This window comes from Mastomys coucha, unplaced genomic scaffold, assembly GCF_008632895.1.
Source record: "Mastomys coucha isolate ucsf_1 unplaced genomic scaffold, UCSF_Mcou_1 pScaffold8, whole genome shotgun sequence".
NCBI classification, from domain to species: Eukaryota; Metazoa; Chordata; class Mammalia; order Rodentia; family Muridae; genus Mastomys; species Mastomys coucha.
Window position 1 is genome coordinate 48,975,776 of NW_022196914.1, and position 13,943 is coordinate 48,989,718.

General features: G+C 36.9%; 1 pseudogene; it reads right to left on the reverse strand.

Annotated features, from left to right (window-relative positions):
* Nucleotides 1-1,408: 1,408 nt before the first annotated feature.
* Nucleotides 1,409-10,942, reverse strand: LOC116083291 (annotated as a pseudogene).
* Nucleotides 10,943-13,943: the final 3,001 nt, after the last annotated feature.

The following is a 13,943-nucleotide window of genomic DNA, read 5'->3' on the forward strand; positions in this document are numbered from 1 at the left end:
TTAATATGTAGCTTTTAAAGAATATGAGAAACTACTAAAATTCTAAATATATTATAATTTATCATTTTATGTATTTTTATTGACTCCTTTCAGGAGAGTATGTCTATATGTTCATATGATGAAGGATATTTTTTGTATCTATGCTGCTATTTACTAACTAAAAACTATGGAAATATACTCTTAAAATTTCTTATTTTGTGGCTATCAAATAGTAACAGTGATTTTCTTAGTTCCATTAACAAGAAATTTTTGCTTTAAATGTTCTTTTAGGTAGGAATGATCATAAAATAAATATTTTGGAAACAAGTTTCTCTCTACATAAATAGTTAAATAATGATTACATATCCAGTGTTTACGAAGTTCTCTTGGAACTTCATCATTTACACCCTACACATCCTCTACTTCACTAGAAAAGATTTATCACACTCTAATTAAACCTGTCAATACAGGATACTTTAAAGAAAGAGTCCTTCAACATTTTCCTCTTTAATAGAAAACAGTGAGATGGAAAATTCATGAGCTGAATTGGTACATAAATGCAAAGTTTCAAACTTTCATTCTCATGCCTTCTTAACAACTTCAGAGAGTTCAGTGAGTCTCATAAAATTAGGTTTCAGAATACATTCTTATACTAATCACCCCGTCTCTCAACCAGGTCATTCAAATTATTCTGTGCAAATCAAAACTTGCTCTTTACCTTAAGAGTATAGGAAAGTTTAGCTGAAGTTTAAACTAAAGATGTCTTAAATTGTAAATAGGCAGTTTCACTTCTTTCAATGACAGAACTAATATCCTGTATTCTCTTTGCCTCTTCACACACTTACACTTTCTTTTTAACCTTATTCCTCCTAGATTTCATCCTTTATTCTTTCCTACACAAGTACCATACACAATTAGCAAAAAATTTAAATATTGTTTATGTCTATTTTAACTCAATTTTTCATTCTCAGAATGGAAATGAAGGATTTGTACCTGATTGGTAAGTGTAGTTTCAAGGAACAATCAAAGGGCCTTGTTTCAGAATTATCTTTTAACTTAAAAGTATGAATATTTACCTGTAAATATATATTTATAGACACATACATACGTGAGGTCATTTCTAGACTGGGTAAACTAAGATAGGGGAGTTCATTTTATCAATGGGCAATACCATTTCTTACGTTGGGGTTTCAGAGTAATAGAAAGAAAGAAAGAAAGAAAGAAAGAAAGAAAGAAAGAAAGAAAGAAAGAAAGAAAGAGAGAGAGAGAGAGAGAGAGACAGAGAGAGAGAGGGAGAGGGAGGGAGGGAGGGAGGGAGGGAGGGAGGAAGAAACAAAGAAACAAAGAAAGAAACAAGATAAAAAGCAAGCAGGCAGAAATAGTTCATCTCTATCAGATTGCTAACTGTAAATGCAGTATGTAAGACATGTTACCTCTCCAGAGCAGTTTCAAACATAAGCACCACCAGGTCCTTGACAGTTTTCTCATTTTTATCTGTCTCTACCTTTGACAACCATGTCTCCACAAGAATGTTTTCAGGATTATTCTCTGCCTGTTTTTTCCCCATCATGTAGTGCTTTGTAGAGTTGTTCTGTAATGATACCATTTAACTCAGAATATTTCTTCTTATGAAAATTTATTAAGACTTTGAACTTTGGACTTCAAACCATATGTGTCTGTTTTGGTCATTTAGCTCATTGTTTTACTCAAATCCCTTTAAAAAGTGGGCCTTCATGGTCCTCTGCATGTTGGCGGTCCATCTGTAAATACTTGTCACAATGCAGTTGGGTTAGCTGCAATCCTATTAGGGATTGTTACCTTTTCAACCTTTTTGCCCAAGATCTTCTTCATGAGCTTGCAGAATTTAAAACTTTGACTTGCTCTCCTCCATTTTCTTCCTCATCTTTTGGTAGTTCTAGGCACTCCCTAGTCACTGACACCAGGCTTTTTCCATCAAATTCCTTGAGCTGCTGCATGCAGTACTCACCTGTAGGCTCAGTCATATACACTATCTTAAAGACCCACTTTGGCCCACATTCCACAAAGACAACATTGGCCACTTGCTCTTTGCTCTCACCAGTGAAATAGAAGATGGACTTCTGTGCCTTCTTCATGCAAGGCATGTATTCATACAGGGAAGTCATCACATCTCCAGACTGAGAGGTGTGATAGGGAAGGAACTCAGAGAGGTGGCAATGATTAGTGGAATCTTCATGGGTTCCTAGCTTTAAATTCTTGGAAAAGTCCTCATAATTTTTTTTTGTAATTCTCTTCATCTTCAGCCAACTCAGAGAAGAGCTCAAGGCATGTCTTCATAATGTTTTTGCTGATAACTTTCAGGATCTTGCTCTGCTGGGACATTTCTCAGGAAATGTTCTGGGCCAGGACCTTGGAGTCAACCACACCACAGTTAAAGCTGAAGTAGTCATATATCAGCTCACTACAGCTGCCCATGATTAACATGTGACAGACATACAATTTGATGTTATGTTTGTTGTTTTCAAAAATGTCAAAGGGAGTTTGCCAGGGAATGAAGAGCAGTGTAGTGAATTCCAATTGACCTTCAACAGAGAAGTGCTTGTCTGGCAAGTGGTCTTTCCAATTGTTGGTGAGTCTCTTATAGAACTCATCATGTTTTTCTTCAGTGATATCATCTGGGTTTCTGGTCCAAATAGACTTAGTCTTATTTACCTAGTCTTGATCAATATATTTCTCTCCTTAATTTTCATTTTCTTCTTATTTTTGCTGCTGTCATTCTTCTTGTCAGATCCCATGCCTTCAATCTTAGACTGCTCTTTATAGTCCTTATTTTCCTCCTTTTTCTCACCTTTCTCTTCCTCTGCCTCATCATCACTGATCTCCTTCTCTCATTCCTTCTCAAAGTAGACGGTGATGTGGTAGTCTATAAATTGTGAGTATTTTTTCACCATTTCCTTGACCCTTCTCTCCCTTAAGTATTCTGCCTGATATTCTTTGACCACTTTAGTATACTGGCCAATAGGCTGACTATGGTCTGCATGAACTGTGAAGGATTCACCACCAGAAGACTCCCAGAAATACTGCTCATCATCGTTGTGCTTTGGAATCACAACCACTTTCTCTGTCACTCAATAGGACAGGTAGAATCCAATGCCAAAAGTGCCTAATCATGGAGATGTCTGTACCAGCCCCCATTAGTGCCTTTGTGCCAGACATAGCAATAGTTCCCAAGCTATTTATGAGGTCAGCCTTGGTCATGCCAGTGTCTGTGTCTACCAAAGTCAATATACATGCCTGAGGGTTGAGGATAAGGTCAATTTTCAGCTATTTCTTGCTGTTAAACTTGGAAGGCTCTGTCAGACTGTCATTCCTAATCTTGTCCAAGACATCAGAAGCATCTCCCAAGTGGTAATTTCCTTGTTTGAATAGAAAATAATGATGAGGAGAATGAGCAGGACAGTTTTGACCTGAAAGGCAGTGGTCTCCACTTTTTCCTTTCCATTGTGCACTTCCTCCAGCAACTTTACTAAAAAGCCAAGTAGTAGTACAGAGCAGCATATGCCTGAACCATGTCAGCCTGGCAAGGCAAGCCCAGGCTGCACAGGAATGACTCAAGAATTTTACTGCTATTTTTAAATATCCTACTTTACCTACAATCTCTTTAGTTAAATTGTTTTCTATTCTTACTTGTTTTTAAAACATATTGGTTAAAAACATCTCATATTGTAGCAACCTAATTATATTTCATCAGTCAAATATGCTGGCATCAGACATTTTGCAACTGAAGACCATAGAATTGTGATAAGCTGAAATGTATAAAACAAGCCTCTGCCTGGAAAATTATTCACTCTTTTAGAGTGACAATGTGGTTCCTAATTCCAGACCAAAAAACATGCTGCTAAGGTCCCCTGTAGGCAGTTCCTTTTACAGAGGAAATGCCTTAATGTTTTAAGATGTATTTACTATGAGATGGCTTGAGCATTAATATTTATTTATAAATAAGAGAGTAGAAATACATGATCTAAGAAAGAAAAGCAGAAAGTTAAAATTTTCTCCCCTTAGTCTTACATTATAAAAGCAGTCTCAGTATGTAACCAGTAAATACCATCAATACACTTTGAACATTTTTCAAAGAATGTATAGAAAACCAAACAAAAATGATACACACTGTAAGGGTTGGTGAATTGCAATAACTTGAACCAAGCAAAGCAGTTCTCATCCCTTGGAGGATATGTAAATGATAATACCCAAATTTTTCACAAAAACCTAAATGGAAAATAACCAAGATGCTAACATCTTTAATAATGGAAAATCTATTACTTTCAACAACAACAACAAAATCCACTCAGCAGAATGTCACAGCTAAGAAAGTGACACATCAAAAATGATTGCTTTGATTTGTAGTCATTATACAAAGAAGAGGGTCAAAGATATCACTCACGACAGTCGTGTGCTAATGCCTAAAGCTAAGCAAGGAACAATGAAAGTGGTTTGCTTTTTAATAGTCATAATTACATAAATCTCATTGATATGCAATTTGCTAATTACAATTATAAACCAAGATCTATTTCCCAGGATATTTTGATACCTAAACTCTTCTATTTTCTTTTCAAGAGAAACTGGATAAATACATATCCCTAATAACCCACACGATAATTTTCTGTAGTTCTCTGTCTAGAGATGATAGCCCCAGTGGAGATTTCCTTGTTTTGTGTTAGCATGTGTATTAATATCACCATTGTTTTACTTGTCCACTGTTTTTTTCCATTAAGTATAATACATGTCTGCAGGCTTGTATTTTTCAAAACTTACTTTAAAAAAGGATCTTAAATGCATTAATATCCCCTCTAGCCCACCACCCACCAGAGATACTGCAAAGGAAAGGTTAATAGGACAAAGGGGGATGTGGACCTGTTCAAAAATAGTTCTTTGGAGACATACCAGTTTTCACTGTCAAGATAGCAGGATTGAATTCACATGAACCAGCAGCAGTAGTTCAACCCACTCACAAATACCATTCATGAGTCATCATTGACAGTTTAAACCAGAAAAAAAAAACTGTGAGGTTCTGCCAAATATCCTGAATCTATAGAAGAAGCAAGAACCTACCAGAATATCAAAAGTTCTTTGGTGTGTTCCTCTCTTTGAAGTCAGTGAAGAAGGCAAGGCAAACCAATGCCACACTGTCATCAGCAAACATGAGTGTCAGCAAAACCTGATAAAGACTAGCAAAGAGTAGTAAGGCATAGCAATGCCACACTGCATAGCCCACTGTCTGTGGGGTTATGTATATATACCCTTCCAAACATCATGTGTTCTCTCAAGCATCCATTCTAGCAAACATCACATGCCATTTTTCCAGAAAAGCATGATGTGTCTGTTCTCTGCTTCAACCAAAACATCCTCTCATAAGACAGTTTTCAGAAGGGGAAAACAAAACAAAAACAAAAAAGCAACTGAATCTCCAAAGAAAACAGTAATGGCCACTACAAATGTCTTTTAATCTATCTTAAGTGTGTTTGTGTGTGTGTGTGTGTGTGTGTGTGTGTGTGTGTGTGTTATATCTCTATGTGATATTTATGCCTGTGGGTGTGCATGCTCATGCACAGGGCCCAGTTTTCAAACTCCCTACATTAACAATCTCCACTTTATTCCTTTGATCCATAATCTTTTACTGAATTCAAAGGTAGGCTCAAACCCAGCAACTCCAAAAGTTATCCTTCTGTTTCTGATCCCCAGAATTTATGTATTAGAATCACTTTTGACTGTCTGAACATTCTACCACACATATTCGGCAAGACCTGTGACCCACCAAACTATATCTGTAGCCTCATCTGTCTTCTTTTTATTCCCCTCCACTGTTCCTTAATAGTGGAGAGTCAATGGCATTACCACTCCAACTTTGAGAGGGTTGTTTCATGTATTCACAATTTGGTATATTTAAGGATAATTCAGATCATAGATATTTTTGCTTTAAGTTTGTTTTGAATTTAATGTTTGGACAATATTGCTCAGTTTAACAATACCAAAATTAGCTAAGAGAAGAAAGTACATTTCAGGCCATAATTTTGCCTTTCCTGAGACTACTAATGCAGTTTCAAAAAGGAAATCACTTTCTTACATGAATAACTTCTCTACTCAGCAAAGTTCATTAGGAATAACATGGAATAAATGGAGAGACTATAAAAACTAGAGATCAGAGTAGATTTGGGGGAAATAATAATGTCTTAGATGTGAATTTAATCTTTCTTGAAAAATCTATAAAATTTTAATTTTTACAAAAGAAATATGATGAATTAAAATAGTATAATCTCAATATGCATAGAAAATGCAAATTATGTTGAGTGCCCCAGGCATAGTGGCAAATAATTTTAATACTACCACTGGGGAGACAGAGGCAAGCTGATCACCTCTAAGTTTAAGGCCAGCCTAACCTGTATATTGATTTCCAGGAAAGCATCAGCTACATAATAAAATTTTTATCTCAAAAAAAAAATCAAGAAAAATAAATGAATTGCCCTGAGTGAAGATAGTGAACACTGTTTACATGATAGGCAAATAGGTAAGTAAATATATGCAATTTATGAATAAGCAGTAACATACAAGATTTACATGGATGGGTTTAAACTATGGCTATAATTATTATCTTTAAAGTCTTGCATAGGCCAAAACACAAACAACAACAACAAACCAAAGAACTCACACTTTTTCTAATCCTTTATTATTCATTGTCAGATATCAGAGATTTCTCCAGTAAGAGTATAGTGTAAGAACATGTCATTTAGCAATTGTTTTATTATAAAAAAATTCTCTGATACCAGTCTAATTTAATATATTAATAAAAGGTAATTTCCAAAGTCAACTTAGTTTAACATGCATTTCATTACATTATAGTTATTTGCCAGTTTTCATTACATTTGAATACAGTTCACCATGGTTTGGTAACTATATGTGGGATAAATCCTCAGGTGGGAAAATCTCTGGGTGGCCTTTCCTTCAGTCTCTACTCAACACTATAACTCCATATTTGCTCCTGTGAGTATTTTATTCTCCTTCTCAGAAGGACTGAAGCACCCACACTTTGTTCTTCCTTCTTATTGAGCTTCATGTGGTCTATGAATTGTATCCTGGTTATTTGGAGATATTGGGCTAGTATCCACTTATTAGTGAGTATATACCATTTATGTTCTTCTGCATTTGGGTTACCTTACTAAGAAAGATATGCTTCACATCCATCACTTTACCTAAGAATTTCATGATTTCATCATATTTAATAGCTGAGTAGTGCTCCACTGTATAAGTGAACCACATTTTCTGTATTCATTCCTCTGTTGAAGGACATCTGGGTTCTTTCCAGCTCCTGGCTATTATAAATAAGGCTGCTTTCCCAGGTTCCCCTCCAAAATATAAAAATAAAATAAAATAACAAAAACAAAAACAAACCTCCATTCCCTCCCCCACTCCTCCTGCTCACCACCCTACCCTCTACTGCTCACTGGCCATGGCATCCTAGGAAACGAAAAAATAAAATAAAATAAAAATAAATAAGGCTGCTATGAACAAAAGGGAGCATGTGTCCTTATTACATGTTGGAGCATCTTCTGGGTATGTGTCCAGGAATGGTATAGCTGGGTCCTCAGGTAGTACTATGTCCAGTTTTCTGAGGAAACGCCAAACTGATTTCTAGAGGGGTTATACCAGCTTGAATTCCCACCAGGAATGAAGGTGTATTCCTCTTTCTCCATATCTTCACCAGCATCTGTTGACACCTGAGTTTTTGATCTTAGCCATTCTGACTGGTATGAGGTAGAATCTCAGGGTTGTTTTGATTTGCATTTTCCTGATGACTAAGCATGTTGAACATTTCTTTAGGTGCTTCTCAGCCATTCAATATTCCTCAGTTGAAAATTCTTTGTTTAGCTCTGTACGTAATTTATTAATAGGGTTATTTGTTCGTCTGGAGTCTAACTTCTTGAGTTCAACACATACATACAGATATATATATACATATATATGTATATATATGTATATATATATATGGTATTAGCCCTCTATTGGATATAGTATTGGTAAAGATCTTTTCCCAATCTGTTGGTTGCCCTTTTGCCCTACTGACAGTGTCCTTTGGCTTACAGAAACTTTGCAATTTTATGTAGTCCCAATCCTAGATTCTTGATTTTTACAGAAAAAGCCACTGGTGTTCTGTTCAGAAATATTTTCCCTATGCCCATGTGTTTGAGGTTCTTCCCCACTTTCTCTTCTATAAGTATCAGTGTATCTGGTTTTATGAGGAAGTCCTTGGTCCACTTGGACTTGAGCTTTGTAAAAGGAGATAAGAATGGTTCAATTTTATCTAGGGTATTCTAAGCTTCTGGGCTAATATCCACTTATCAGTGAGTGCATACCATATGTGTTCTTTTGTGATTGGGTTACCTCACTCAAGATAATATCCTCCAGATCCATCCATTTGCCTAAGAATTTCATAAATTCACCATTTTAATAGCTGAGTAGTACTACATTGTATAAATATATCATATTTTCTGTATCTATTCCTCTGAGGGACATATGGGTTCTTTCTAGCTTCTGGCTATTACAAATAAGGCTGCTATGAACAGAGTATAACAGGTGTCCTTATTACATGTTGTAGCATTTTCTGTGTATATGCCCAGGAGTGATATTGCTGGGTCTTCAGGTAGTGCAATTTTCTGAGGAACTGCCAAACTGATTTTCAGAGTGGTTATACCAGCTGGCAACACCACCAGTAATGAAGGAGTGTTCCTCTTTCTCCACAACCTAGCCTACATCTTCTGTCACCTGAGAAGAAGGAAGAGCAAAGTATGGATACTTCAATCCTTCTTAGAAAGGGGGAAATACCCATGGAAGAAGTTACAGAGACAAAGTGTGAAGCAAGACCAAAGGAAGGAAAATCCAGAGACTGCCCCACCTGGGGATCCATCCCATATACAATCACCAAACCCAAACGGTATTGTGGATGCCAACAAGTGCTTGCTAGTAGGACCCTGATATAGCTGTCTCCTGAGAGGCTATGCCAGTGCTTGACAAATACAGAAGTGGATGCACAGAGCCATCCGTTGGACTGAACACAGGGTCCCCAGTGAAAGAGCTAGAGAAAAGACTGAAGGAGCTGAAGGGGTTTGCAGCCCTATAGGCAGAACAACAATATGAACTAGCCAGTACCCCAGAGCTCCTAGGGACTAAACCACCAAAAAGGGAATACACATGGAGGGACCCGTGGCTCCAATTGCATATGTAGCAGAGGATAGCCTAATTGGTCATCAATGGGAGGAGAGGCCATTGGTCCTGTGAAAACTATGCTACAGCATAGGGGAATTCCAGGGCCAGGAAGTGGGAGAGGGTCAGTTGGTTAGCAGGGTGAGGGGGGAGGGAATAGAGATGTTTCTGAGGGGAAACCAGGATGAAGGAGAACATTTGAAATGTAAATAAAGAAAATATCTAATAAACAAAAAAGAAAAAAAAGAATGGGTCAATTTGCATTTTTCTACATGCTGACTACCAGTTGAACCAGCACTATCTTTTTCCCACTGGATGATTTTAGCTCCTTTGTCAAAGATCAAGTGACTACAGGTTTGTGAGTTCATTTCTGGGTCTTCAATTCTATTACATTGATCTTCCTGTCTGTCTCTGTACCAATACCATGCAGATTTTATAACTATTGCTCTGTAATACAGCTTGAGGTCAGGGATGGTGAATCCCAAAGAAATTCTTTTATTGCTGAGAATACTTTTTGCTATCCTGGATTCTTTGTAATTCGAAATGAATTTCCAAATTGCTCTTTCTAAATCTATGAAGAATTGATTTGGAATTTTGATAGGGATTTCATTGAATCTGTAGATTGCTTTCAACAAGATGGCCATTTTTTTTTTACTGTATTAATCCTGCCAATCCATGAGCATGGGAGATCTCTCTATCTTCTGAGGTCTTCTTTGATTTCTTTCTTCAGAGTTTTGAAGTTTTTGTCATACAGATCTTTTACTTACTTGGTTAAAGTCACACCAATGTATGTTTTATTACTTGTAACTATTGTGAAGGGTATCATCAATAATTTCTTTCTCAGTTTCTTTATCCTTTGAGTAGAAGAAGGCTATTGATTTGTTTGACTTAATTTTATATCCAGCTACTTTGCTGAAGTTGTTTTTCAGGTTTAGGAGTTTTCTGGTAGAAATTTTTGGGTCACTTAATATGCTATTATATCATCTACAAATCATGATATTTTGAGTTCTTCCTTTATAATTTGTATCTATTTGACCTACTTTTGTAGTCTAATTGCCCTGGCTAGAAAGAGTGGGCTGTCCCTGATTTTAATGGGATTGCTTCATTTCCATTCAGTTTGATGTTTGCTACTGGTTTTTTGTATATTACTTTACTATGTTTCTTTCCAAGACTTTTATCATGAAGTGATGCTGAATTTTGTCAAATGCTTTCTCAGTATCTAATAAAATGATCATGTGGTTTTTTTCTTTGAGTTTGTTTATATAATGGATTATGTGGATGGACTGAACCTTCCCTGCATCCCTGGCATGAAGCCTACTTGATGGTGGTGAATGATCATTTTGATGCGTTCTTGGACTTGGTTGCCAAGAATTTTATTGAGTATTTTTGCATCAATGTTTATAAGGGAGATTGGTCTGAAGTTCTCTTTCTTTGTTTGGTCTTTGTGTGGTTTAAGTATAAGTGTAATTGTGGCTTCATAGAATAAATTGGATAGTGTACCTCCTGTTTCTATATTGTTGAATTTGAAGAGTAGTTTGAAGAGAATTGGTATTAGGTATTCTTTAAAAGTCTGATAGTATTCTCAACTAAACCCATGTGGTCCTGCGCTTTTTTGGTTGGGAGACTGTTAATTACTGCTCCTATTTCTTTAGGGGTTACGGGACTGTTTAAGATTGTTTATCTGATCCTGTTTTAACTTTAGCACCTTGTAGGTATCTAGAAAATTGACCATTTCATCCAGAATATCCAATTTAATTGAACTTTTGTAGAAGTATCTGATAATTTTTTGAATTACTATGGTTTCTGTTGTTATGTCTCTAATTTTTTTTAATTTTGATATTGTCTCTGCCCTCTGGTTAGTCAGGCTAAGGGTTTATCTATCTTGTTGATTTTCTCAAAGAACCAGCTCCTGGTTTTGTTGATTCTTTGTATAGTTATTTTTGTTTCTACTTGGTTAATTTCTTCCCTGAGTTTGATTAATTCCTGCCATATACTCTTCTTGGGTTTATTTGCTTCTTTTTGTTCTAGATCCTTCAGGTCTGCTGTCAAGCTGCTAGTGTAAGCTCTCTCCAGTTATCTTTTGGAGGCACTTAGAGCTGTAAGTTTTCCTCTTACTACTGCTTTCATTGTGTCCCATAATTTTTGGTATGATATGTCTTTATTTTCATTAAATTCTAAAAGTCATTAATTTATTTCTTTACTTCTTCCTTGACCAAGTTATCATTGAGTAGAGCATTGTTCATTTTCTACATATATATGTGTATTCTGTTGTTTATGTTGGAATTTAAGAGTACCCTTTGTCTGTGGTGATCTGATAGGGTGCATGGGATTATTTTAATCGTCTTAAATCTGTTGAGGCCTGTTTTGTTGTCAGTTATATGGTCAGTTTTGAAGAAGGTACCATAAGGTACTGAGAAAAAAGTATATTCTTTTGCTTTAGGATGAAATGTTCTATAAATATTTATTAGATCCATTTGGTTCATTATTTCTGTTAGTTTCACTGTGTCTCTGTTAAGTTTCTGTTTCCATGATCTGTCCTTTGCTGAGAGTGGCATGTTAAAGTCTTCCACTCTTATTGTGTGGGGTGCGATGTATGCTTTGAGCTTTAGGAAAGTTTTTTTTATGAATGTGGGTGCCCTTGCATTTGGAGCATAGATGTTCAGAATTGAGAGTTCATCTTGGTAGATTTTTCTTTTGACCAGTATGAAGTGTCTTTCCTTATTCTTTTTGATGACTTTTAGTTGAAAGTCGATTTTATTTGACACTATAATGACTACTCCAGCTTGTTTCCTGGGACCATTTGCTTGGAAAATTGTATTCCAAACATTCACTCGGCGATAGTATATGTCTTTGTCACTGAGGTGGGTTTCCTGTATGCAATAAAATATTGAATCCTGTTTACATTTCCAGTCTGTTTGTCTATGTCTTTTTTTAGGGGAATTGAGTCCATTGATATTAAGAGATATTAAGGGAAAGTGATTGTTACTCCCTATTATTTTTGTTGTTAGAGGTGGAATTACTTTTGTGTGCTTATCTTCTTTTGTGTTTGTTAAAAGATTACTTTCTTGTTTTTATAGGGTGTAGTTTTCCTCCTTGTGTTGGTGTTTTCCATTTATTTTCTTTTGTACAACTGGATTTGGGGAAACATATTGTATAAATTTGGTTTACTCATGGAATATCTTATTTTTTCTGTCTATGCTAATTCATACTTTTGCTGGGTATAGTAGTCTGGGCTGGTATTTATGTTCTCTTAGGGTCTGCATGACATATGCCCAGGATCTTTTAGCTTTCATAGTCTCTGTTGAGAAGTCTGGTGTAACTCTGATATATCTGCCTTTATATGTTACTTGATCTTTTTCCCTCACTGTTTTTAATATTCTTTCTTTACTTAATGAATTTTGTGTTTTGATTATTATGTGACAGGAGGAATTTCTTTTCTGGTCCAGTCTATTTGGACTTCTGTAGGGTTCTTGTATTTTCATGGGCATCTCTTTCATTAGGTTAGGAAGTTTTCGTCTATATTTTTGTTGAAGATATTTACTGGCCCTTTAAGTTGGGAATCTCTGCTCTCTTCTATACCTATTGTCCTTAAGTTTGGTCTTCTTATTGTGTCTTGGATTTTCTGGAAGTTTTGGGTTAGGACTTTTTGCATTTTGAAATTTCTTTGACTGTTGTGTCAATGTTTTCTATGGTATCTTGTGCCCCTGAGATTCTCTCTTCTATCTCTTACATTCTGTTGGTGATGCTTGCATCTATGGCTCCTGATCTCTTTCCAAGGTTTTCCTTTCTGTGATTCTGGTTGAGTCAGAACTCCTCAGAATCCAGCTGTCTCTGACCATATGGAACTTAGAAGTAAAGAACCTAGGAGTATGGATGCTTCCTTCAGTCCTGTATTGAGAGGGGAACAGGATGATCACAGGAGGTCGAAGAGGGGGCTAACTGGGAAAGAGAAAGGAGTGGGAAGAAACAAGAAGGTGACAAGTACTAGAAAGGACAGGAAAGAGGTACAGAGGGTCAAGAAATTGAATAGAAGTATGTAGCAGTAAATGAGGAACTAGTGATAGCCAGTGGAGGGTTCCAGAATCCAGAGAAACGAGAGGACCCAACGAAGGTGCCTTTAGCTGAAATTTGCACAGAAGAGATAGAACCTGTAGAGATCACCTCCAGTAAACTGGCATGGCCCTGACTGAGGGATGGAGCCACCCATCCATCTCAAAGTCTTTAACCCAAAACGTTCCTGTCCAAAGAAGGAACAGGGACAAAAATGGAACAGAAACTCAAGGAAAGAGCCACTCAGGGACTGCCCTACCTGGGGATCCATTCTGTTTGCAGACACCAAAACTGACACTGTTGCCATTGCCAAGAGCCACTTGCTGACAGGAACCTAGTGTGGCTGTTCCTAGGGAGTTTCAGCCATAAATTGACAAATGCAGATGTGGATGCTTGCAGTCAACCATCAGACTAAGCTCAGGGACCCTAGTGGGGAAGCTGACAGAAGGAGTGAAGGAATGGAGGGGATTGCAACTCCATAACAAGAACAACATTGGTTGGCTAGACCACCTGGTCCTCCCACAGACTAGACCACCAACCAACCAGTGTACAGGGAAGGATGCATGGTTCCAGATACATATGTAGCAAAAGATGGCCTTGTCTGACATCAATGGGAGAGGAGGCCCTTGATCTTGTCGAGGTTTGATGCCCCAGCATAGGGGGATGCTGAAAGGATGGGGTGG